A 27,406-nucleotide genomic window follows, 5' to 3' on the forward strand; every position below is an offset into this window, starting at 1 on the left:
GACAATCTCCAAATGGATAGGACACTGCATCCGCTTCTGTTATGCACAACATGGCAAATCTGTGCCTAAGGACATTAGGCCTCATTCTACCAGGGCAGCAGCTACTTCAGCAGCTTTCCTCAGAGGGGTACCAACCAAAGATATTTTAGAAGCTGCAACATGGAGCTCACTGCACACTTTTACCAAGCACTACCACCTAACTCTCTACTCCAAATCCAGAACAGGCTTTGCCACTGCAGTTCTGCAGGGCTTGTTAGTCTTCCAAATGCAATCTAGACCCAGCCACTCTACCTCAGCTTTGGGATTCTACCCAAGTGTCATGACTGCAACAGTGAAACACGATGAACATAGTACAGTTGTGTGCCTACCATAAATGTAGATGTTCGAGTGTCTTCACTGTTGCAGTCCTGGTTACCCACCCACCATCCCCCTCTTTGCTGGGACTATTCTGTACTTCTCTACTCTATACAACCTATGTGGTGTATTTTCTTTTAGAAGAAGGAAATGTTATAGTACTATATGCATGGTTGTTTGGCATATTTTTATCTTTACAGCCTTCATATCTGGGGGCACCTGACATCTGGGGCAAGAAAAACTGAAGAAAATGGCATCGGTTGCAACTTTTATACCCCTGGCGCACTGACGTCAGGGAAGAGGCGACAGCAACCAACGCTGGACCAAGACTTTGGAACTCGGGCCGACTACGGGTCGCCTGCCAGCAGGATAACCCAAGTGTAATGACTGCAACAGTGAAGACACTCTAACATCTACATTTATGGTAGGTACACAACTGTACTATAGTAAATACCTCCTGGATGCAATCAGAAAAGAAACTGAGAGAGCCTGAAAGAAAATCAACTAGAAAAGATGAAGAGAAAACACTGACTGGGAAGAATCCTGCAGTTCAGAAAAAGCAGTGCAAACTCCAGATGTTCTTCGTGTTTCACTGTTGCAGTCATCTCATTTGGGTTATCTGCTTCAGTCAGCCTGATTAACAAAGTCTTGGGTCCTGCATCGGTTGCTGTCCCTTCTTCCTTGACATCAGGTCGTCAGGGGTATAAAACATGCAGCCAATGCCATTAGATCAGTCTTTCTTGCCGTGCGGTGCCCGAAGCAGAAGCAGTTTGCAAGTGCTGGTTGGCCGACTCCTGAAATTTTCGTTTTCGAGTTTCAGAACCGAAGTCTTCAACTAAAATCTAAGTACCCCGTTGGGGAAACTTTTTCTTACTCTAAACAAATGTCTGTAAAAGTAAATAATTGCATTACTTGTGGAAAGCAAATACCTCATAAAGATTTTCATTTGTACTGTATTCCTTGCCTAGGCCCTGACCACGACATACCTCACTGTCTGTTTTGTGCCTTATTTAAACCACAAACTATCCGTCAGTATATTTTCGCTTCTAAATATTTTGGTGCTCGGTTCAATTATCCGGATATGTCTTCAATAAGCCTTCCGACTACCGACATTCCAAAAAAACGCAAAGATAAAGACGGAGGCAGGCTGCCTAGGTCCAAAGCTGCCGACGACGCTACTCTTAAGCCAGTCGCCAATTCACCAGTACTCAGTGAGGTGATTTCACAGCCCGTGATACCCGCTACGTCAGATTCGCAGGCCTTTACTGAGACCCATTCGGAGTCCGGTATGCCACGAGATGCTTCAACTGTGGAACCTGCGGATGTCTCTACCTTGGATGGGTCTGGAGCCGCTGTGCAGGCACCGGCTTCTGAGGGTGTATTCAGGCCTACTGACTTGCGTATTAAACCAATGCCATCTTCTTCTTCAAGGCCTAAAACTCGAACCATGCCTAGAAAACTGATGCCCAGACCGCATGGTCAGGCCTCTATGCCTAAAAAACAAATGATAAGAATGGCTGAAGACCTTATTACTTTAATCAGGGGAAGCCAGCCTTTCCCCCTCTAAGAGACCTAGGACTGAGTTTGCTGATGATACCAGGATTCTGAATTTTCTGTTTCGTCTGATGACCAGGATTTACCTGTATGTACCTATGAGGATTCTGATGCTGAGGACTCTATTTCCTCTGCTTCCCCCCAGAGGATTTCTCTTTTGGTAAAACCTTGCATACTCTCCGGGACCATTTTCATTGGAAATGTCAGGATTTCTCTGATTCTAAAAAGAGGCTTAGGGATTTCTTACTCCTGCCCCAACGCAGGCCTTTAGCCATACCTCCTGTACTAGACATTGTTGTTGATGGCTTTTTGGACTGTAGCTTGGCCCTTGACTCTTTACCTCCTGCTCCCAGAAAACCTGATAGATATTAGAGGGTCCCTGACTCCCATAAGTTCCTTTTTAAAAATCCTACTGCGGATCCTGAGACCATTTCACAAGGACCCAAGGGCATTAAAGCTACTACTGCCAAAAATCCTACCCCCCTCTGATAGAGACTCCAGGACGCTGGATAGATGGGGTAAGAAGGTATACACTAATGCAACTTTGGCCATTAGGGCCTTAAACTGCCAGATGTTCATCGTGTTTCACTGTTGCAGTCATTACACTTGGGTTATCCTGTTGGCAGGCTACCCGCAGTCGGCCTGAATTCCAAAGTCCTGGTCCGGCGTCGGTTGCTGTCGCCTCTTCCCTGACAGTGTGCCAGAGGTATAAAAGATGCAGCCGACACCATTTTCTTCATTCTTTCTTGCCGCGCGGTGCCCGAAGCAAAAGCAGTTCACAAGTGCTGGTCGAGCGACTCCTGAGATTTTCTAAATCGAATTTCAAATCCAAAGTCTTCATTAAAGCTAAGTACCCCGTTGGGGAAACTTTTTTCTTGCTCCAGACCGATGTCAGAAAAAGTTTAACAGTTGCATTTCTTGTGGGAAGCAAATAACCTCATAAGGATTTTCATTCTTACTGTATTCCTTGCCTAGGCCCTGACCACGACGTTGCTAGCTGTCTGTTTTGTGCAAGATTTAACCAACGCACTATTAATCGTCGGTACGATTTTGCCTTTCATTACTTTGGCCGTAGATTTAATTATATAATGCCGTCGGAACAGCCGACGACCGGAGTATATAAAAAGCGCAAGGAAAAGGACAGGCATCCGAGGTCCAAAACCGACGACTAGGCCTCCGCTAGGCCAGTCGCCAGTTCGCCGGTTCTCAGTGAGGCACTTTTGCAGTCCCTGACGCCCGCTACCTCAGAGCCACAGGCCGCTTCCGACTCCCACGTGGAGACTACTAGGCCTCTGGATACTCAAGGTATTGGACACTCGGAAACTATTCCCTCAGATGGGTCCAGAGCCGCTGAGCAGGCATCGGCTTCTGAGGGCGTTTTCAGACCTACACAGTTATATGTCAAGCCAACCTCAGCTTCCAAGGCAAACACTAAAGCAGCTTTAAAGACAAAGAAACAAGTACAGCATTCACCTGGACAGACTTCCATGCGTAAGAAACAGATGCTTAAAATGGCCGAAGACCTAATTACGTTGATCAGGGGTTCCCATCCCCCTCCTGATAAGAGGCCTAGGCAAGAGACAGAATATGACTCTTCTGATTGTTTCCATTTCCTCTGACTCCTCTTCAGAACAGGGATACTCTCTTCCTCCCTATGAGGATTCTGATGCTGAAGAATGTATTCCTTCAGCCTCTCCTCCTGAGGATTATTCTTTTGGGGAAACCCTGCATACCATGAGGGAGCATTTTCACTAGGAGAGCCAAGATTACTCAGAATCTAAGAAAAGGCTCAGAGACTTTCTTTTACTACCTCAGCACAGACTTCTTGCTATTCCTCCTGTTCTAGACATTGTAGATGATGTATTTTCATAGTCCGGCCTGTCTCCCTACTCTTTACCCCCTGCACCTGTTAAGACAGATACTACAGGGTTCCAGATTCTCATAAATTTCTATATAAAAACACTGCTGCTGACCCAGAAACTATATTTCAGGGTCCCAAAGGGGTCAAGGCTTCCACTGCAGAAAACCCTGTCCCCTCTGATAGGGATTCTAGGGCACTGGACAGATGGGGGAAAAGTTTACACTTCTGCTACCTTGGCTGTAAGGGCTTTAAATTGTCAGTTTCATATGCTTCAATATCAGCAATACTTAATGTCACTGCTAAAATAGAAAATGTTGACAAATTCTGAATGTTCTGAAAACAAGGAAATGCAGGATTTATTGCATGCAGCTGAACAGGTGGGAAAGCATACTTTGCAATGTGGTTTTGATTCACTGGAGGCCTCTTGCAGGGCCGCTGTTACAGGTTATGTCATTAGAAGGCATGCTTGGTTAAAGGAACAGAATCTGCCTGATTATGTTAAAGCAAAATTATTGGATGCTCCATTACAGCATGATACTTTGTTTGGTGTTGAGGCAGAAGAGGTGTTGAAGAAAATGGAGGATAAAGCGAAATTTATGCAGACAGTTAAGGATTTCTTACAGGTACAGCCACCCAGATTTAGCAGGAACTGGCCTACCAAGAATTGGTCCTTTCCAGTGTCAGACAGACCACAAAGAGGCAGATAAAGACACCCTAGAGGCATACAGGCCTAAACAATTGGATGCTTCTACCTCCAAAAGCGGAGAAGACAAATCACAGCCATATAGAAAACAGTCCCAATGACTTTCCTCTGCCAATGCCAAGCACTTATCTTTTGGCAGCACCCTTAGGGGAAAAACTAGCACTTTTTTCACAAAATTAGCATATGATCACCCAGGACAAATGGGTCTTTAATATAGTGTCTCAGGGCTACAGGTTCCACTTTCACACCCTTCCAAAGAAAAAAAGGTATGCCAGACCCTGCCACACAATCAATGAGCAGAGGCACAAAAGCAAGTTTCATCCCTCATGGACATGAGGGCTATTTAGCGAGTACCACAACAAGAGCAGGGACAAGGATTTTACTCAAGACTTTTCTTGGTGCCCAGAAAGGACAAAGCCTGGAGACCAATACCGGACCTGTCTATTCTAAACACTTTTCTGGACGTTCCAAAATTCAGAATGTTGACTCTGCAGCAACTTCTGCCCATGCTGGGCAAGAAGGCTTGGCTTGTAACTTTGGACCTCAAAGAGGCATACCTGCATGTCCCAATCAGACAATCTTGCAGAAGATACCTCAGATTCATAGCTGGCTCAATGCACTGCCAATTCTCTGCACTGCCCCTTGGCTTATCTACTGCGCCCAGGGTCTTCACAAAATGCCTGGCACCAGTAATTGCATTTTGCAGACAAAGAGGAATCCAAATATATCCTTACTTGGATGACTGCCTTATTCAAGCAGAGAACAAGGACATTCTACTGAAGCATCTGGCATTTGTAAAAAGATTGCTAATTTGCCTAGGGTACACAGTAAACGAAAAGAAATCAAAACTGGTACCCTCTCAAGAGGTAATATTCCTGGGTGCAAGCTTAAATACAACTGCCCAGATGGCTTATCTCACGCCAGACAAAGGCAACTGACTTCTTACTTCGAAAAGATGGCAACAAAGACCCAGTTATCTGCAAGAAAAATTCTGCAGGCTTTGGGCTTCATGGCATCCTGCATTCTGCTAATTCCATATGCAAGACTGCATATGAGGAAGCTGCAATGGTATCTAAAAAGTGTTTGGACTCAACATTGCCACAGCCTGGAAACATTAATTACTCTCATTCCCTGCCTGCAACAGGAGTTTTGATGGTGGGCACAGGCTTGTCACCACAACAAGGGACATCCATTCACTTTACCCACAGTCAGGCAGACACTAACAACAGATGCATCGGATTATGCCTGGGGGGCTCACATGGCAGGAAATTGTATTCAGGGCACATGGCCCGCAAGCCAAATGCATCTTCATATCAATCAAAAAGAGATGCTAGCTGTACAGAATGCCCTGACAGCCTTCAAGGATCTACTTCATCCAGGACAACTGATAAAGACTGGCAATACTACAGTCATGTGGTACATAAACAAGCAAGGAGGCACACATTCCTACCCCCTCTGCAGACAAGCCATGACTTTGTGGAACACAGCATTGACTTATCAAGTACACCTGCAAGCACAATTCTTGCCAGGAAAGACAAATACTCTGGCAGACGAATTAAGCAGAAACCTCATAGATCCTCATGAGTGGAAACTAGATCCACAAATTTTCAGCATGATAACAAGGAAATGGGGATGCCAGACATAGATCTGTTTGCCTCCCCTCACAACTGCCAACTACAGAGATTCTGCACAAGGACTTATCACAAACAGCCATGGAAAGTGGATGCTCTGTCATTCAGCTGGAAAACCCTTACAGTATTTGCCTTTCCTCCACTGCCTCTCCTCCCCAAGGTACTCCTAAAGGTCAGACGAGAAGCCAAAAATTATACTGATTGCCCCAGACTGGCCACGCCAGCACTGGTATCCAATCATAAAGAGCTTGTCTCAAGGCCCAGCCTGGACATTACCTCAAATTCCTCATTTACTGACCCAACAAAACAATCAGATCCTGCACAGCCAACTCAGAACCCTAAATCTGGCTGCATGGCAAATAATGTAACCATTCAGAATACCCCTCTCTCTAAAGTAGTTATGGATGTTATTTTGGAGGCCAGGAGGCCCAGCACCAGAAAATCTTATGCAGAAAAATGGAAGAGATTCTGTGCTTGGAACCAGGCAGAAGGAATTGACACGCTTGTACCAAATATTCCTCAGATTTTACAATACCTAACTGCGATGCTGGACAAAGGCTTATCCTTCTCATCAATTAAGATCCATGCCTCTGCCATTTCAGCACATTACAATACAGACCCACCTATTTTTTCACATCCGCTGCTAAGGCAGTACCTCAGAGGGGCCAAAAACATAAGACCTCCAAGGGGAGCGCCAATACCTGCATGGGACCTCAATTTTGTCTTGGAAAAGCTCACACTGCCTCCTTTTGAGCCAGCCAGTACAGCTGAGATAAAATATTTATCATGGAAAACAGCTCTGCTCCTAGCAATAACTTCAGCAAGAAGAGTCTCAGAGTTACAGGCACTAATGGCTGTGGAACCTTTTATTATTTTCCATCCGGACACGGTTTCTCTTAGGATAAACCCAACATTTATGCCTAAGGTAGTGTCCAGTGTGGCTCTTAACCAAACCATTCATTTGCCTACCTTTTATCCAAACCCACAGAATAAAGGGGAGAGACTTCTGCATTCTTTGGACATACACAGACAGCTACGCTTCTACTTGGACAAAACTAAAGCTTTCAGAAAGACTGAGTAACTCTTAGTGGCATATGCTGCAGGATCGCACGGAAAAGCTATTTCAAAGCAGACTATTTCAAAATGGATAGGCCACTGCATTCATTTCTGCTATTCACAACATGGCAAATCAGTGCCTAAGGGCATTAGGCCACATTCAACCAGAGCAGCAGCCACTTCAGCAGCCTTCCTCAGAGGAGTACCAACCAAGGATATTTTGGAGGCTGCAACTTGGACTTCAGTGCACACTTTTACAAAGCGCTACCACTTACCTCTTTACTCTAAATCCAGAGCATTCTTTGCCACTGCAGTTCTGCAGGGCCTCATAGCCACTCCTAACTCTATTTAGGCCCAGCCACCCAACTTCAGCTTTGGGATTCAACCCAAGTGTAATGACTGCAACAGTGAAACACGATGAACATAGTACAGTTGTGTACCTACCATAAATGTAGATGTTCGAGCGTATTCACTGTTGCAGTCCAGGTTACCCCCCCACCATCCCCCTTTCATTGCTGGGACTTATCTGTACTTCTCTATTCTATACAACCTATGTGGTGTATTTGCTTGTAGATGAAGGAAATGTTTATGCTAGTGCATGCTTTTTTATGAGCAGAATTTTTAGCCTACCCTTTTGGGGGCACCTGACATCTGGGGCAAGAAAAACTGAAGAAAATGGCGTCGGCTGCATCTTTTATACCCCTGGTGCTCTGACGTCAGGGAAGAGGTGACAGCAACCGACACTGGACCAGGACTTTAGAATTCAGGCCAACTGCGGGTAGCCTGCCAGCAGGATAACCCAAATGTAATGACTGCAACAGTGAATACACTCGAATGTCTACATTTATGGTAGGTACACAACTGTACTTTTCATATGTTAAAGTATCAGCAGCATATTATTGGATTGCTTAAACAGAAAATGATGTTGATTCCTGATTGTGCTGAAAATAAGGATTTACAGGATTTACTGCATTCAGCTGAACAAGTTGGAAAACATACTTTGCAATGTGGTTTTGATTCACTAGAGGCATCTTGCAGGGCTGCTGTAATTGGGCCTGTACTTAGAAGGCATGCTTAACTTAAGGAGCAATCCTTGCCAGATCATGTTAAAGCGAAATTACTGGATGCTCCCTTAAACCAGGACCACCTGGTTGGCAACAAGGCAGAAGACGTTCTTTAAAAGATGGAGGAAAAAGCTAAATCTATGCAAACTGTTTTTACAAGTACAACCTCCAAGGTTTAGTAGGCATTGGCCTTACAAAAATTGGTCCTTACCTGCCTCTACCAGACCTCAGTCCAAACCCAGATCCAGCAGAGCTCCCTGGCTTCAGTCCCAGGGTACGCACAGGGACTAAGCACTGGGGGTCTCCACTTCCAAATCTGGGAGTAATAAAACTCCCACCTATGGTAGACTGTCTCAATGACTTATTTTTAAAACTTCCAAGCACTTCTCAACTGACTGTCCCTTTGGGGGGAAAGATTGCTCTTCATGCAAAGAACTGGGAACTTATTACCCAGGACAAATGGGCTTTAAGTATAGTGTCCCAAGGATATAGATTTCACTTCCACATGTTACCAACACCAAGCGGGTGGCCATATCTACCCCCAAATCAGTGGGCAGAGGCCCAAAATCAAATATTTTCTCTCTTAAGCATGGGGGCTATTCAGTTGTTACCAGAAGAGGAAATGGGACAAGGTTTCTACTCGAGACTTTTCCTAGTACCCAGAAAAGACCATTCATGGCATTCTATCCTGGACCTGTCTACTCTAAACACCTTTTTGGTGATTCCAAAATTCAAGATGCTGACTCTTCACAGGTTGCTCCCTATGCTAGGCAAAGATGCCTGAGTGGCAACACTAGATTTAAAAGAAGCATACCTGCACATCCCAATCAGGGAATCTTGCAGAAGATACCTACACTTCAAAGCAGGCTACATGCACGATCCATTCTCTGCACTGCCCTTTGGCTTATCTACTGCGCCCAGGGTATTCACAAAGTGCCTAGCTCCAGTCATTGTATTTTGCAGGCAAAGAAATATTCAAATGTACTCATACCTAGACAATTGTCTAATTCAGGCAGAAAACCAGGACATACTTTTGAATTATCCAGCCTTGTACAAAGGGTTCTAACTTCTCTGGGGTACACCATAAACGAAAATAAATCACACCTGGTACCCTGCCAACAAATTATATTCCTGGGAACAAGCTTGAATACAACTTCCCAGATGGCTTTCCTCACGCCAGAGAAACAGATTCAGTTGACTACCTACTTCAAACAAGTGGCCACAAAAACCCTGCTGTCTGCAAGGCAAATACTTCAAGCCTTGGGGTTCATGGCCTCCTGCATTCTTCTAATTCCATGTGCAAGACTGCATATGAGGAAACTACAATGGTATCTAAAAAGCCTATGGTGTCAACATTCTCAGGATCTAGAAGCAATGATTCCTATCATACCTTGCCTATGCCTGGCGTTCCTTTGGTGGGCAGAGGCCTGCCACCAAAACAAGGAACTACCATTCACACTACCCCCTGCCGGCCAAACCCCTAATAACAGATGCATCAGACTATGCATGGGGGGGGGGCTCACCTGGCAGGGAAGTGCATTCAGGGCAAATGGAATCCAAGTCAAATGCACCTGCATATCAGTCAAAAATAAATTTTAGCTGTACAGAATGCTCTGATAGCCTTCAAGGACCACATTCTTTCAGGACACCTAATGGTAAAGACGGATAACACCACTGTTATGTGGTACATAAACAAGCAGGGGGGGGTACACATTCCTACCCCCTCTGCAGACTAGCCATAGCACTGTGGAACACAGCCCTGATCTACCAAGTGCATCTACAAGCTCAATTCCTGCCAGGAAAACTAAATATACTGGCAGACAAACTAAGCAGAAACCTCATGGACCCACACAAGTGGAAACTGGAACCAAGGATTTTCAACTTGTTGACAAGCAAATGGGGGAGCCCAGATATAGACCTGTTTGCCTTCCCGCAGAACTATCAATTGGACAAATTTTGCACAAGGACTCCCCACAAACAAGCTTGGAAAGTGGATGCTCTGTCCTTCAGCTGGAAAAACCTATCAGTTTTTGCCTTTCCTCCTCTGCCTCTGCTCTCCAAAGTACTATTAAAGATCAAACAAGACAAACCACAGACGATTTTGATTGCACCAGACTGGCCACACCAACACTGGTACCCCTCTTGCACAGTGTGTCACTGTTGGCCCCATGACACCTGCCTCAGTCTCCTACCCTATTGTCTCAGCAGAAGAACCAGATTCTGCACCCTCAGCTTCAAACACAGCCTGGCTTATTACCTAATCTCTCCTTTACCATCCCTCAGTAAACCAGTGATGGATATCATTTTAGAGGCAAGGAGGCCTGGTACTAGTAAATCTTATGCTGAAAAATGGAAAAGATTCTGTGCCTGGAACCAATCTCAAGAGATGAGCACAGCAGTGCCCAATTTACCTCAGATTTTACAATACTTAACTGAGATGCTTCACAAGGGCCTGTCTTTCTCCTCCATCAAAATTCACGCATCAGCCATTTCAGTTCATTGTAACGCAGAACCTCCCCATTTCTCTCATCCACTGCTCAAGCAGTTCCTCAGAGGGGCCAAAAATGTATGACCACCCTTGAGAGCTTCAACTCCAGCCTGGGACCTTAACTTTGTATTGGAAAAACTCACTCTTCCTCCGTTCGAGCCAGCTGCTACTGCAGACTTAAAATTCCTTTCTTGGAAAACAGCTTTCCTTTTAGCAGTCACTTCAGCAAGAAGGGTATGTGAATTACAGGCCTTATTGCAGTGGAGTCTTTCATCATCATTCATGCAGAGACAGGGTGTCCCTCAGGACCAATCCCTCCTTCATGCCCAAGGTGGTATCCAGTGTGGCCGTTAATCAGTCTGTTCATTTGCCAGCCTTCTTTCCTAATCCACAGAACAAAGGGGAACGGATACTGCACTCCTTAGATGTGCACAGACAACTTGGACTCTACATGGACAGGACTAAACCTCAAAGGAAATCTAAATAACTTCTGGTGGCATTTGCTGCAGGGGCAGAGGGGAGGGCTATTTCAAAGCAAACCATTTCCGAATGGATAAGCCATTGCATTCATTTCTGCTACAAGCACCATGGAAAACCTATCCCACAGGGGACAGAACCCACTCAACCAGGGCAGCATCTACCTCTACAGCCTTTCTCAGAGACGTCCCTACCAGGGACATCCTAGAAGCTGCCACCTGGAGTTCTGTACATACTTTCACCAAGCATTACCATCTGCCAGTTTTCTCTAAATCCAGAGCTGGCTTTGCCACTGCAGTTTTGCATGGCCTTATAGCTGGTCCTAATGCTATCTAAATTCCTCCTCCCATCCTTAGCTTTGGGAAACTACCCAAATGTGATGACTGCAACAGTAAAACACGTAGAACATAGTACAGTTGTGTACACTTACCATAAATGTAGATGTTTGAGTGTATTCACTGTTTCAGTCCTGCTTACCCTCCCTTCATCCCCCTTACTTCTTTTGGCTATACCTCTACCCTCCTTTACTATGCTCAAAAGCTTTTTGGTGTATTTGCTTTTTTGTTGGAGGTACAACCTTGTATATTTATAGATTTAATTACTTCCCATTAGGGGGGCACCTGACATCTGGGGCAAGAAAAACTGATGTAATGTTTTTTACCCCTGACGACCTGATGTCACGGAAGAAGGGACAGCAACCGACGCAGGACCCAAGACTTTGTTAATCAGGCTGACTGAGGGCTACTGCAAGCAGATAACCCAAATGTGATGACTGCAACAGTTAATACACTCGAACATCTAAATTTAATGTAAGTGTACACAACTGTACTTTTTGGTACAAGGCATGGCTTCCAGTAATTTAAGAGGAAGAAAGAAATCAAATGTGTTCATAGCTGATAAAAACAAATGAAACATTGAAGCAGTATAGCAACTCGGATAATAAAAGACTGATAGAAAAATGGATGAAGCTTTAAAGAGGTAGCTGTTTAGATGAACTGATAAACCTGCAGTAATCAGAAGTCAAGATTGAGGAAAGGCTGGCTGAGTATGAGACTGCTCAACAGAGCTTGCTTTAAAAATGGTAGTGTTAGAGGACTAAGCACACGTTAGTAAACCTTGGGTTTTCTGCTGTACCAGAGAACCTGGAAGGAAGACACTGTATTTATTTTAGGAAAACACAGATAAACAACTGGACTGCTGTTCCACAGCAGGATTTGTTAATTGAAATGGCATATAATGTGCATGCTCCAATCCTGCCCACGAGAAAGCAGTCAAGACCTGTATTAGTAAAGATACAGACATACTGGCAGAAAGAGCTGATCCTGGGAAATAGAAAGCACCACAGGACACAAACCGCAATAAAGCAGAGTGAAAGATCCAAGAAGAGTCAAACATATTTAAAATACCCCTGTTATTACTTGGTCACATCCCTAACAGAATATGTGCATCTACTGTAAGTCATAATATAATGTAAAGATCCTTCACATTTATTATCAGCATTAGCTACTTCATCTGTCCCACCACTGGGGCAAAAATAAAATCATGGTCTTAAGCTTAGAGTGATTGAGAATGTTTCAAAAGGCCCTTGGGGTGGTGATATTAATAATAAGCTTGAGCTTAGGGAATATAATTGGGTTATACGTATGCAAGCTGATTGTGCACCTAGGATTAATAAAATGGTTTATCTTAAACCTGTACTTGGACAGAAACAGTTATTTTTTAAATAAAGAACTGTATTGTTTAAGATAGAGACTTGTTTTTTAAATGAGGAATTTGACTTTAAATTTTAAATTAATAACTAATTTATGATGTCATCAATTAGTAGTGTGTGTGGACTGGTTAGGCTGTCTCTTGTAATTAATATGAAGTATTATTTATTTTAGATTTTTATGTGAAGCTTTAAACACAGATGAAGCATTTTCAGTCCGAAAGCTTTGTTGTTGTTTGTTTTTTTAATAAATACGAATAACTTTAGCGTTCCAGGGTCTGCCTTTTGTTATGATCTTGGAAAACTGGCAGAAGGGTAGAGTTTTAAAAATTGGAGACAGTAGAGTGCTTGTGGAATATAATTATTCACTGTACACCAGGCAGAAGAGAAGCAAATTTATTTCAGCAATCTGGGAATCTCGTAAGGCGGGTGTGAGAGTGAAGTTGTTGTATCCAGTTGTCTTCAGAATATTTTTTCCTTGAGAATCAGCCATTTTTTGATGCAGAACAGGCTAAGGAAGAAATACAGAAGTTTAACAAAAAGTGAACCCTCAAACAGAAGGGGGACTGTAGTTCTCATTATTCTGATAATAAAGCCCATAGAGTCTGCCAGCGAAACCCTTTCCATTGTTCCAAAAGGAAAGTGCACAATATAGGAAAAAGCACTGTAGTTGACTAGAAGAATCTGGAGTACATTGGACTTGAACTAGTTCAGGAGATGGAAATGAACAGGAAGAAGACCAGCAGCACTGACATTAGTGAGAAAATGCGAGACTATAAAGCATCAATCACATTTGTGAAATATGGTTTTACAAAAAAATAAATAAGTGACTGAGAAAGATTGGACTTAACTTTGTTAAACTTGTGGTGGGACTGAAAGGCATAATACCCCACTTCATGTCATTAATATTAGAAAAGCCACTTCAAGGGGAAAAAAGTAACCAAGTAAAACTATTTTTGTTAATATTTGTATAAAACATTTCTTGAGATGTATTGCATGATATGTAGTAAAGCTTTTCAAGTGATTGTTGTATGTGATAAAGAATTTTTTTTCCTTTTAGTTTTAAGAAACGTAGGCATTATAATGTAAAACGAGAAAAAAGATTGGACAAAAGCATTTTTAGGTTAATATGCTCTAATCTTAGGCTGTTGGGGTGGGGGATGGGGTGTAAAAGTGCACTGCATTTTGAGTTAAAATATTTTTTCTTATTTTTGCAAAAGTGAACGTCTGAATTAATGCCCTTGGATTAATCTAATAAGTTGTTTTATTTGTGTGTGTAATTGTGGACTTTTTTAAAAAATAAGAGAACACAGTAAATGTAATGAAAAGTTTTCCTTTAGCAAATAAATGTGAAGTACGAGTTGAGAAGTCTGCAGCTGAGGGCAGCTGTACATTCTCCTCTTATGTTTTGATGGAGATAAGCTGCAGTAAATCCTGAGAGATCTGGACATTGTTCGCTGAGGGAATCATAAAGGTAAAAGTTACATGGGCAAGCAGCTAAGTAAAAAAAAAAAAAAAAAAAAATTTTGAAATTATTGGAAGTGAACAAGAGAGATTAGCTTTCGTGGTACCTAAATGCTTCAGTAAATTTACTAGAATAGTATATAATGTAGTTTTATTTAAAGATTGTCAGCTCATGTGTTCTTAAGGCTAAAAGTTAATGTTTTCTGAAAGCATATAATGTTTTCCTTATCCAGGAGAGGAATAAAGATAAAACAAGGACAGCAATCAATGTAAGTAGGAGCACCGACTATAACATGCACCTTAGCATGGATTACCTTAATTTTAGGTTAGGTAGTGCTTATGGGTACAGCTGTCAGTTTTGAACAGTTGTTCCTGTAAGAAGGGTTAATCAAGCAATAATCCCTGACTGGGTGTGTGCTAATGTATAATTCATGCTGGCCAGGGGTGTGAGAAGAGCCTCTGCAACCCTGGGAGGGCGTTATTGCTTGCTTAGAGAATGGGCTTTCTTTAAAATTCTTGTTATACTTATTTTTTTAAGTTGTATTTGTTTATATATATATTTTTTTAATGTAAAATAGTTCCTCCACCTAACGTTTCAAACTTGCTGTCGTTTAATGGTTTTAGAGGAAGCATTTTACATCCAAAATATAACACTTAAAAAAAAAAAAAAAAAAAAAAAAAAAAGTCCAGGTATTTATTTTTTTTTTGGTTCCTTTCTAGTGTTGTACTTAATTGACTTATCACCCAGTTCCTTAATAGTAGCTTACATTGCGGAAATTTCATTTACTTCTATTTGTAAATTCTCCAGTTTAGCAAAAATGGTACTTAGTGTGTTAAAGCATCAATTAAATACTCCTTCCTTTGATTCAAGCCCATTTCACACCCTGTCACTGCATTGTTAGTATCTAAAGAATGTACAGATGTTTTGTGAAAGAGGCTATCCTAGTGAATTTGTTGACGAGTTAGTCCAGGAAGTGAGATATAAAAGAACTTATGGTTTTATATCACCAATTTTGAACCAGTCCGATGATAGGGGAATTGATCAGAATGTTACAGCAAATGAGTCCAGTTTGATACAAGAAGTAAATACTTCGGAGAACACAATAGAACCTAATAATGTGTTCAAGCTTAGTTTTATAACTACATTTACCTCAGACAGTGACAATATTAAAAAACTATTATTCAAAAATTGGAATCTTATTCAGCAGGATAGAAGTATTTCCCATAAATTATTTAAAGTTCCTATGACAGTATATAGAAGAGGGAACAACTTGAAAAGTATTTTGGAAGGTAACAACTCAACAAAAAATTTTAGTAGGAAGAGAGGTATGACTATATGTGAAAACTGTAGCATGTGTAAACACATGAACTGTGGAGAACAGATAGTAATTAATAATACAAAATACCAAGTGAAACATAAAATGAATTGCTATTCAAAACTTATAGTGTATGTAGCTTCCTGTACAATATGTACAGCTTTCTACATCGGAAAAACTGAGAGACACTTAAAAGAAAGAGTATATGAACATACATATGCCATACAGAATAGCAAAGTAGACAATGCACTGGTAAAACATATTCTAGCAAAACCAGGCCACAATTTTAAATTCATGGCACTAGACCAGATTCAGACCAACATCAGAGGTGGCCCCTACAACTTACTACTAGAGGAAAGAGAATTATGTTGGCAGTGGCGTACCAATGCATTTGTTTATCCAGGTCTTAACGACCACTGTAACATCAGTTGCCTATTAAAACTAAGGAGTTTGAATAGGAAATAATTAATTAATATTTACACTGTGTAGAACGTACCTTTTCTCCCTACTAGATATTAAACTATATTATGGTTTAAGTTCCTATGCTGAATATATTAGAGTTCCGTTTACCATTATGTTATTACGCTTATTATATTTTACAATTAACACAGGGTAATATAATATAATATAATATAATATAATATAACTAAATGGAAAACACACACACAACACTACATGTAGTTAAGTAATAATAACAACTATGTTAGACTTAGTATTTTCTGTGACTCTTGCTTGTGAACACTGTTTTAGTGGCTTAATTATTAGTTTTAAGTCAATTTAGTATGTATTATATTTAATAAGAGCTAAGTTACCTTCTGTTCTTGTCTCTTTGGTTTTCACTGACATTTGCTTAAACTTATAGTTGTCATTACAGTGATACATATATATTTAACGATACATGCAGCTAATAGGCTCTCTGTTTCTTGCGAGTTGATTTAGTTCACTTCTTTACAGTTTACATGTTTTATATGCTTTGTTTTTTGGAAGGTATTTTCTAAAGTGTATATACATATTTTTAAAGTATACTTTAAGTGTATTTTTATAAATACATATATATATTTTTTTTTAAAAAAAACAGGTTTTACACAGCTTTCTTATTGAATAAGTTTTAAACAACTCCATCACTTTAACCCACAATTGATGTACTAAACACGTGGGTTATTAGCGATGAGAGTATAAATTGTTAATTGTTATGTTATCTAATTGTCTGAAGAAGTTGCTCACACTGTGAACAACGAAAAGCGCTTAACAATTACTAGTGAATAAACTCCTCTTGCCCTCAGTTCGTGAGTCGTTGGATATTCTTTTTTGTTGACGTGGTTTGTGTCTTACTTGGTTTGTTTAGTTGTACTTAATTGACTTATCACCCAGTTCCTTAATAGTAGCTTACATTGCGGAAATTTCATTTACTTCTATTTGTAAATTCTCCAGTTTAGCAAAAATGGTACTTAGTGTGTTAAAGCATCAATTAAATACTCCTTCCTTTGATTCAAGCCCATTTCACACCCTGTCACTGCATTGTTAGTATCTAAAGAATGTACAGATGTTTTTTGTGTTTCACTGTTGCAGTCATCACACTTGGGTTATCTGCCTGCAGGTAGCCCTCAGTCAGCTAGAATGCCAGAGTTTTGGGATTTCTGTGTCAGATGCGATGCCATTATATCAGCTTTTCTTGCCAAGAGGAGCCTGAAGCAAAAGCAGTTTGCAAGTGCCGGTCGGCCGCAACCTGAAATTTTCGTTATTCGAGTTTCAAACCTGAAGTCTTCTAAAGCTAAGTACTCCGTTGGGGATCCTTTTTTCCTTGCTCTAACCGATGTCAGAAAAAGTTAACAATTGTCTTGCCTGTGGAAAGCAAATACCTCGCAGAGATTTTCATTCTTAATGTGTCACCTGTTTAGGCCCAGACCACGACGTTCCTCGCTGTCGGTTTTCTGCCCTGCTCAATGCCCGAACTATTCGTCGTTGGGCTATTTTTGTTGCTAAATTCTTTTGCTGTCATTTGCCGTATTCTGAAATGGCTTTGATAAGCCATCAGACTACTGATCTTCCGAAAAAACATAAGGATGAAGACGGAGAGAGACCACATAGGTCCAAAACTGCCGTCAACGCTTCCGTTAAGCTAGTCTCCAGTCTGCCGATACTCAGTGAGGCGCTATCGCAGCCCCTGATACCTGCTTCTGCAGATTCGCAGGCCTCTACTGAGACTCATTCGGAGTCCGGTATGCCACGAGATGCTTCTTCGACTATGGAACCTGCGGATGTCTCTACCTTGGATGGGTCCAGAGCCACTGTGCAGGCACCGGCTTCTGACGGTGTATTCAAGTCTTCCGATGTCCGTATTAAACCAATGACTTCTTTTCCGACTTAAACTTCCGAATTTCTCAGGCCCAGAGTTCACAGTATGCCTAAGAAACCTACCACCAAAGCACATTCTCAAGCTCCCATGCCACAGAAACAAATGCTTAGGATGGCTGACGACCTTATTACTTCCCCTCTAAAGACAAAATTTAGTTTTCTTCTAATTCTTCATATCATGAGTCTGATGACTCTGGCCCCTCTGATTACCAGGACATACCCTTATCTACCTATGAGGATTCTGATGCAGAGGACTCCATTCCTTCTGCCCCCCAGAGGATTTCTGTTTCGGTGAAATGACTTTGATAAGCCATCAGACTACTGATCTTCCGAAAAAACATAAGGATGAAGATGGAGAGAGACCACATAGGTCCAAAACTGCCGTCAACGCTTCCGTTAAGCTAGTCTCCAGTCTGCTGATACTCACTGAGGCGCTATCGCAACCCCTGATACCTGCTTCTGCAGATTCGCAGGCCTCTACTGAGACTCATTCGGAGTCCGGTATGCCACGAGATGCTTCTTCAACTATGGAACCTGCGGATGTCTCTACCTTGGATGGGTCCAGAGCCACTGTGCAGGCACCGGCTTCTGACGGTGTATTCAAGCCTTCCGATGTCCGTATTGAACCAATGACTTCTTTTCCGAATTAAACTTCTGAATTTCTCAGGCCCAGAGTTCGCAGTATGCCTAAGAAACCTACCACCAAAGCACATTCTCAAGCTCCCATGCCACAGAAACAAATGCTTAGGATGGCTGACTACCTTATTACTTCCCCTCTAAAGACAAAATTGAGTTTCCTTCTAATTCTTCATATCATGAGTCTGATGACTCTGGCCCCTCTGATTACCAGGACATACCCTTATCTACCTATGAGGATTCTGATGCAGAGGACTCCATTCCTTCTGCCCCCCAGAGGATTTCTGTTTCGGTGAAACCTTGCATACCCTCAGAGAGCATTTCTGCTGGGAGTGCCAAGACTACCCACAGTCCAAAAAGAGACTCAGAAATTTTTTAAACTTGCCTCAGCACAGGCCCCTAGCTATCCCCCCCTGTTCTGGAAATTGTAGATGATGTCTTCATGGAATCCAGTCTTACCCCTGATACTTTGCCACCAGCTCCTAGAAAGCCTGAAAGATACTACAGAGTACCTGACTCTCACAACTTTCTTTTCAAAAATCCCACTGCGGATCCAGAGACCATTTCCCAAGGGCCTAAAGGTATGAAGGCTACTACAGCCAAAACCCCTACCCCTTCGGACAGGGATTCTAGAGCTTTAGACAGAGGGGGGAAGAAGTTATATACCTGGGCAACTCTTGCCATCAGGGCTTTAAATTACCAGTTTCACATGTTGAAGTACCAGCAGCGTATTATGGAACTAATTAAACAAAAAATGATGTTGATTCCTGATTGTGCAGAAAATAAAGATTTACAAGAGTTAATGCATTCTGCAAACCAAGTTGGAAAACATACTTTGCAGTGTGGTTTTGATGCCTTAGAAGCATCTTTCAGGGCTGCTGTCACTGGGTTTGTTCTGAGAAGGCATGCTTGGCTGAAGGAACAAATCTTGCCATACCATGTCAAAGCAAAACTACTAGATGCTCCATTACACCAAGAACGTTTGTTTGGCACTAAAGCAGAAGTTGTTCTTAAAAAGATAGAGGAAAAAGCTAAATCTATGCAAACTGTTAAAGATTTCCTACAGGTACAGCCACCTAGATTCAGTAGGCATTGGCCTTCTAAGAACTGGTCCTTTCCAGTCCCTCCCAGACCTTCTCAGTCTAAACCCAGGGGCAACAGACCACCAAGACTACAGTCTCTGGGTATGTACAGATCTAAACAATGGAGTACTCCCACCTCAAAAACAGGGTGTGGTAAACCATCCTCTTATGGAAAAAGTTCACAATGACTTGATGTTCATCGTGCATACAGCTGCAGTAATTACAGATGGGTTCTCTGCCGTCAGGCGGGTCCTCGATCGGCCGAATTCCAAAGTCTAGGTCCGGCGTCGGTTGTTGTCGCTTTCTTTCCTGACGTCAGTGCGACAGGGGTATATAAGACACAGTCAACGCCATTTTCTTCAGTCTTTTTTGCCGCGCGGTGCGCGAAGCAGAAGCAGTTTGCAAGTGCCGGTCGGCCAGCTCCTGAAATTACGAAAATTTGGAAACTGAAGTCTTCTTTAAAGCTAAGTACCCCGTTGGGGAAACTTTTCTTGCCTCAGACCGATGTCAGACAAAGTTAACAATTGTATTTCTTGTGGGAAGCAAATACCGCATAAGGATTTCCATTCCCTCTGCATACCTTGTTTAGGCCCAGACCACGACGTCTCGGCTGTCGCCGGCGCTACTTTCAATAAACGCACTATTAAGCGTCGGGCGGAGTTCGCCCAGCACTTTTTTGGTAAAGCTTTTGATTATAAAATGTCGTCGGAGACTCAGACTACCGCTTTGTCCAAAAAACGCAAGGACAAAGACCGACACGCGAGGTCCTCGGTCTCCACCGACACCATGCCAAAACCGGCTACACGTGGTCCGGTTCTCAGCGAGGCGCCTACGCAGCCCCTGACTGCCGACGACACTTCTCTGGCGGTGTCTTCTGTAACCGAGACCGCAGGTGCCTCGGCCCATACCCAGACTACAGCTACCGAAGCCACTGTGAGTGTTGAGCCTCCTAATGTGGACAGGTCCACTTCCACCCATGGGGTCTTTAGACCCTCATCTTCCTTTTCCATAAAGGCCTCTACTAAGTCCAAAACAGCCATGCATCCCAAGAGGCCTGTTGCACAGGGCCCATCTCCAGGCCCCATGCCTAAAAAGCAGATGCTAAAAATGGCTGAGGATTTAATTACTCTTATCAGGGGTTCCCAACCCCCTCCGGACAAGAGACCCAGAGTGGAGGAAGATTCTCCCTCTTCTGACCAGGGCTCCATTATTTCAGAACATTCTGATGAAGAGGAACACTCTTACTCCCCTTTTGAAGATTCTGATGCAGAGCAGTCCATTCCTTCAGTATCTCCCCCAGAGGATTTTTCTTTCGGGGGAAACCTTGCATACCTTGAGGGAACACTTCCATTGGGAAGGCCAAGACTTTTCTGATTCCAAGAAAAGACTTAGGGAATTTCTTTTGCTACCTCAGCACAGACCTCTGGCGATACCTCCTGTCTTGGACATACTTGATGATGTTTACTTGGAGGCTTGCCTTAATCCGGATTCCCTGCCTCCTGCCCCAGTCAAGCCTGATAGGTACTACAGAGTTCCTAACTCTCACCAATTTCTTTACAAAAGCCATAATGCTGACCCTGAAACCATTTCTCAAGGCCCCAAGGGAATGAAGGCCTCTACTGCTAAGAATCCACTACCTTCCGAAAGAGAGTCTAGATCCTTAGAAAGGTGGGGAAAAAAGGTATATACCTCGGCCACCCTAGCCATGAGGGCCTTAAATTGTCGGTTCCACATGCTTAAATATCAGCAGTTTCCGTTACCACAATTAAGGAATAAAATGTCACAACCTGAACAACCAGATTTGAAGGAGTTGCAGGATATGATGCATAGTGCAGAACAAGTGGGTAAACACACCTTACAATGTGGCTATGATGCTCTAGAGGCCTCAAGTAGAGCTGCTGTTACAGGATCAGTCATTTGTAGGCATGCCTGCCTTAGGGAACAAACCTTGCCTGATCATGTTAAAGCTAAACTACTAGATGCTCCTTTACAAAAGGATGTATTATTTGGTACTAATGCTGAGGAGATACTACGGAAAATGGAAGAAAAAGCTAAATCTATGCAAACTGTCAAAGCTTTTCTACAGGTTCAACCACCACGTTTTAGCAGAAATTGGCCTTCAAAAAACTGGTCCTTTCCAGCCACGGACAAGTTTCAAAGAGGTAGATACAGGCGCACAAGGGGCAGAGGACAATCTCAAGGATCATATAGAGGCAGACAATGGCAAACTCCAGCACCAAGAGGTGGCGAAGACAGTGCACAACAATACAGGAAACAAACCCAATGACTTTCCCCTTTTCATGCCAAGCAAGTCTCAGCTGGCAGCACCCTTGGGAGGAAAGCTGGCATTATTTACAAGAAATTGGCATATTATCACAACAGACAAATGGATCCTGGACATTATAAACAGAGGCTGCAGATTTCATTTTCACACACTTCCAAAAATGAGAGGCATGCAGAACCTGCCACAGAATCAAAGGGCAGAGGCTCAAATACAAATTTCAAAGCTCATGGACATGAAAGCTATTCAAGAGGTACCTACTCACGAACAAGGTCAAGGTTTTTATTCCAGACTATTACTGGTACCAAGGAAAGGAACCGACTGGAGACCCATTTTGGACTTATCCATCCTAAACACATTTCTACTCGTACCAAAATTCAAGATGCTCACCTTACAGCAGCTTCTTCCCATGCTGGGCAAGGAGTTTTGGCTGGTAACATTGGACCTCAAGGAGGCATACCTGCATGTCCCAATCAGACAAAGCTGCAGAAGATACCTCAGATTTCTTGTAGGTTCAATCCACTATCAATTCTCTGCATTGCCCTTTGGCTTATCTACTGCGCCCAGAGTATTCACGAAATGCCTGGCATCAGTAATTGCCTACTGCAGACTTCAAGGGATACAAATTTACCCTTATTTGGACGATTGCCTGATCCAAGCGGACAGCAAACACATACTTCTGGAACATCTGGCTTATGTAACACGGTTATTGAATTCTCTGGGATACACAGTCAACAAAGAGAAATCCAGGCCAACTCCATCTCAGAAAATAACTTTCCCGGGTGCCAACTTGGACACAAACACCCAGATTGGGCCTATCTTACGCCAGAAAAACAGGGGCAACTAACTCAGTACTTCAAAATACTAGCAAATTGTACCAGGCTAACTGCAAGGAAAATCCTGCAGGCTCTGGGCTTCATGGCATCTTGCATTCTTCTAATCCCATGTGCAAAGTTGCATATGAGGAAACTTCAGTGGTACCGAAAAAACCTATGGTCTCAACACAGCCACAGTTTGGAAACAATAATACCAATAATCCCATGTTTGCAAAAGGAATTTCTATGGTGGGCCCAAGCATGCCAGACAAACACAGGTCTACCATTCTGCAAGCCTCAAGCAAATCAAGTCAACATGACAGACAGGTGCATTCAGGGCAAATGGTCCCAAAAGGAAAAGCACCTTCACATCAATCAAAAGGAAATGCTAGCAGTGATAAATGCAATTACAGCTTTCAAGGACCTCCTGCATCCAGGGCAATTATTGATAAGAACAGACAACACCACAGTAATGTGGTACATAAACAAACAAGGAGGAACACATTCATACCCCCTGTGCAGGCTAGCCATGTCACTTTGGAGCTTGGCTCTGGAATGGCAAATCGAACTTCAAGCACAGTACCTGCCAGGATTGGAAAACACGCTGGCAGACAATCTAAGCAGAAATATGACAGACCCACACGAATGGATGTTGCATCCTCAAGTGTTTACAGAGATAATCCAAGCGTGGGGAATGCCAGACATAGATCTCTTTGCCTCCCACAGGAATCATCAATTGACAAAGTTCTGCTCAAGGACCTTCCATCCAAAGGCCTGGAGAGTGGACGCCCTTTCTTTCAGTTGGGCAGCACGGACAGTTTACGCCTTCCCACCTTTGCCTCTTCTGCCCAAGGTACTCTTGAAAGCAAGCGCAGACAGACCGAAGATTATACTGATTGCTCCAGACTGGCCAAGACAACACTGGTACCCACTCCTGAGGAGCCTAACACATACTTCCCCCTGGACCCTACCTCTAATGCCTCTTCTACTGACTCAGCACAGCTACAAAACTCTTCACAGTCAGCTGAAAACACTCAATCTGGCTGCATGGAAAATTCCTTAACACCACAACAGACCCTACTCTCCAAAGAGGTGCAGGATGTCATTTTGGAGGCCAGAAGGCCATCTACTAGAAAGGCTTACTCCGCAAAATGGAAACTGTTTTGCGCTTGGAATGAGAAAAAAGGCCAGGATCCTAGAAAACTGAATTTGCCTCAGATATTACAGTATCTAGCTGAGCTGTTGAGCAGTGGACTTTCATTTTCCTCCATCAAAATTCATGCCTCAGCCATTTCTGCAGAATACAACACTGATCCACCCTTATTCTCTCACCCACTCTTAAGACAGTTCCTCAGAGGGGCTAAGAATATAAGACCTCCAAGGAAACAACCAATACCAGCCTGGGATCTTAATTACATTCTAGAAAAATTAACATTGCCTCCCTTTGAACCAGCTGCCTCAGCAGATTTGCAATATTTGTCCTGGAAAACAGCTTTCCTTCTGGCCATTACCTCAGCTCGTAGGATTTCGGAACTACAAGCCCTCATGGCTGTGCAGCCCTTTCTCATCTTCCATCAGGACAGGGTTTCCCTACAAACCAACCCGTCATTTATGCCTAAGGTAGTATCCAGGGTAGCTTTAAATCAGGCCATACACTTACCTACCTTTTACCCCAATCCTCAAAACAAAGGGGAAAGGCTGCTACATTCCTTAGACAGCTTTGTTACTATTTGGACAGAACAAAGCCTTTCAGGAAATCGTAACAACTCTTTGTGTCCTATGCTGTAGGAGCTCAAGGGAAGCCAATTTCCAAACAGACAATTTCAAAATGGATAGGCCACTGCATACGGTTTTGTTACTCCTTTCATGGCAAATCTGTTCCTACAGGCATCAGATCACACTCCACAAGGGCCACAGCTACCTCTACAGCCTTCCTCAGAGGAGTCCCTTCCAAAGATATTTTGGAGGCAGCCACTTGGAGTTCTGTCCATACCTTCACAAAACACTACCACCTGCCTTTATACTCCAAAACTAGAGCAGGCTTTGCCACTGCTGTGTTGCAGGGCATTCTGGCTCCTTCCAGTTCCACCTAGTGCCTACCACCCTGTGCGTAGCTTTGGGATTCTACCCATCTGTAATTACTGCAGCTGTATGCACGATGAACATAGTACAGTTTTGTACCTACCATAAATGTAGATGTTCGAGTGCTAATACAGCTGCAGTACAGGTTTCCCTCCCTCCTTCCCCTCTTGGTAAAGGCCTAGTGGCTAACACCTCCTCATACAACCTGATTGGGTTATCCTTCTATGGTGTATTTGCTTGCAACTACTGATTTTGATTATATTGCATTGCATGATTATATATATAATTTATGTATTGCCTTCCTTCTGGGGGCACCTGACATCTGGGGCAAGAAAGACTGAAGAAAATGGCGTCGACTGTGTCTTATATACCCCTGTCGCACTGACGTCAGGAAAGAAAGCGACAACAACCGACGCCGGACCTAGACTTTGGAATTCGGTCGACCGAGGACCCGCCTGACGGCAGAGAACCCATCTGTAATTACTGCAGCTGTATTAGCCCTCGAACATCTACATTTATGGTAGGTACAAAACTGTACTTTCTTCATCCTTCCCAGCCATGCCCAAGTACTTGCAACCCTAGGAGGAAAACTCGCCCTGAATACAAAAAACTGGGGGAACATTACCCAAGACAGATGGGTCTTAAACATTGTATCCCAGGGATACAGATTCTACTTCCACACTCTGCCTACCCCAAGCAGTTTGCCAGACCTTCCTCCAAACCAGTGAGCAGAGGCCCAAAAGCAAGTACTTTCTCTTCTCAGTATCCGGGCTGTTCAGCCTGTTCCAATAGAGCAAAGGGGACAGGGTTTCTACTCCAGGCTGTTTCTGGTGCCCAGAAAAGAAAACTCTTGGCGCACTATCCTGGATATGTCAATTCTCAGCACCTTCTTGGTTGTACCAAAATTCAAAATGGTCACACTACAAGAGCTGCTTCCTTTGCTAACCAAGGACTCCTGGCTGGTCACTCTAGACTTAAAAGAAGCTTATCTGCACATCCATATAAGAGAATCTTTCAGGAAATATCTACGTTTCAGGGAAGGATCTATGCACTATCACTTCTCTACACGTCCCTTTGGCTTATCTACTGCATCCAGGGTATTCACAAAGTGCTTGGCTCCAGCCACTGCATACTGCAGGCAGAGGAAAATTTAAATTTACCCGTACTTGGATGACTGCCTGATTCATGCGGACAGTCAGGAACTGCTGCTACAGCACCTGACCTTTGTAAAGAGACTCCTAACTTCTCTGGGGTATACCATCACCGAAAAGAAATCACATCTGGTACCTAGCCAAAAAATTGTATTCCTGGGAGCAAGCTTGAACACAACTTACCAGATGGCATTCCTTACTCCAGAAAAGCAGGTTTATTTATCAAATTACTTCCAACTACTGGCCACCCAAACCCAGCTATCTGCAAGAAAAATAGTGCAAGCCCTAGGGTTCATGGCCTAATGCATTCTCCTAATTCCATATGCAAGACTGCATATGAGGAAACTTCAGTGGTACTTAAGTCTCTGGTGTCAACATTCTCAGGCCCTGGAAATGGTGAATGTTATGTAGTCCTATCTCACCTCCATTATTACGTGTGGGTTTGGAGCCGATCCTCAGCTCTGACTCGGCCACTTGGAAAGCCTGAAAACTTCTAATTGGCTCGTGGCTAGTAGGTATCCCATGGTGCATGCGCACATTCCCCATATCTCGTTTGCCGCGTCTTCAGTTGGAAGCTTCTTTTGGTTTGCCGTGGCTAAGTGATTTAGTTCTTTATTATTACTGCTTATTAGGAGTTTTTGCTCCATGTGAAGTGTTATTCTGATTGCTGACAGTTTTATTGTGATACCGATTTGCGTCTTTAACTGGATTTGACTTGTTGCTGTTTTTAAAAATTCTTGGGCCTATTGGCCATTTGTGTGTGGTTCCCGTGAGTGTGTGCTTTTAGACTAGACCGTTTAACTTAGAGGTGCTAGCTGGTTCCCTTTTTCTTTTTTGCACTAGGTTCGTTTAAGTTAGAGAACCTAGTAAAACTCCCTTTTTTATTTTTGTTGTGGGTGTTAGGGCAAGATCTGCTTAAGTTAGATAATCTAGTTCCTCTCCTGTTGTGTGTGTGTGTGTTGTTTTTTTTTCTCTACTGCCATTATGTCCAAGGAACATAAAGAACATAAACAGAGTTTAAAAAATGTACTAAATGTGCACAACAAAATGTCCATCACTGATGGACATAGCGTCTGTGTGTACTACTTAGGGGCCATACATCTTCAGGAAACTTGTCTTTTGTCATTCCTTTAGCCCTAGAGTACTCCAGGAATGGAAAAATAAGCTGATTCTAAAAGGCATGTTAAAACCTTCCTTCGAGGAAGACCTAGCCAGTTCGTCCTCCTCTGCTAGGTCGCAGTCTTGTAGAAAGGATAAGGGCAAGACCTCTAAAAGGCCTTCTCCAGCCTCAGCTTCTGTCTCTGAGCCTCCACAGAAGTTACCAAAAT

The 27,406-nt window shown here is 43.0% G+C and overlaps 1 protein-coding gene across 1 annotated transcript in view; it reads left to right on the top strand.

Moving 5' to 3' along the window:
* Nucleotides 1-27,406, top strand: part of SMC3 (structural maintenance of chromosomes 3) — a 2,445,376-nt gene that overhangs the window by 1,326,732 nt on the left and 1,091,238 nt on the right. The window lies entirely within an intron of this gene.

This window comes from Protopterus annectens, chromosome 14.part0, assembly GCF_019279795.1.
Source record: "Protopterus annectens isolate FY-2018-M chromosome 14.part0, PAN1.0, whole genome shotgun sequence".
In the NCBI taxonomy this organism is placed as follows: Eukaryota; Metazoa; Chordata; order Ceratodontiformes; family Protopteridae; genus Protopterus; species Protopterus annectens.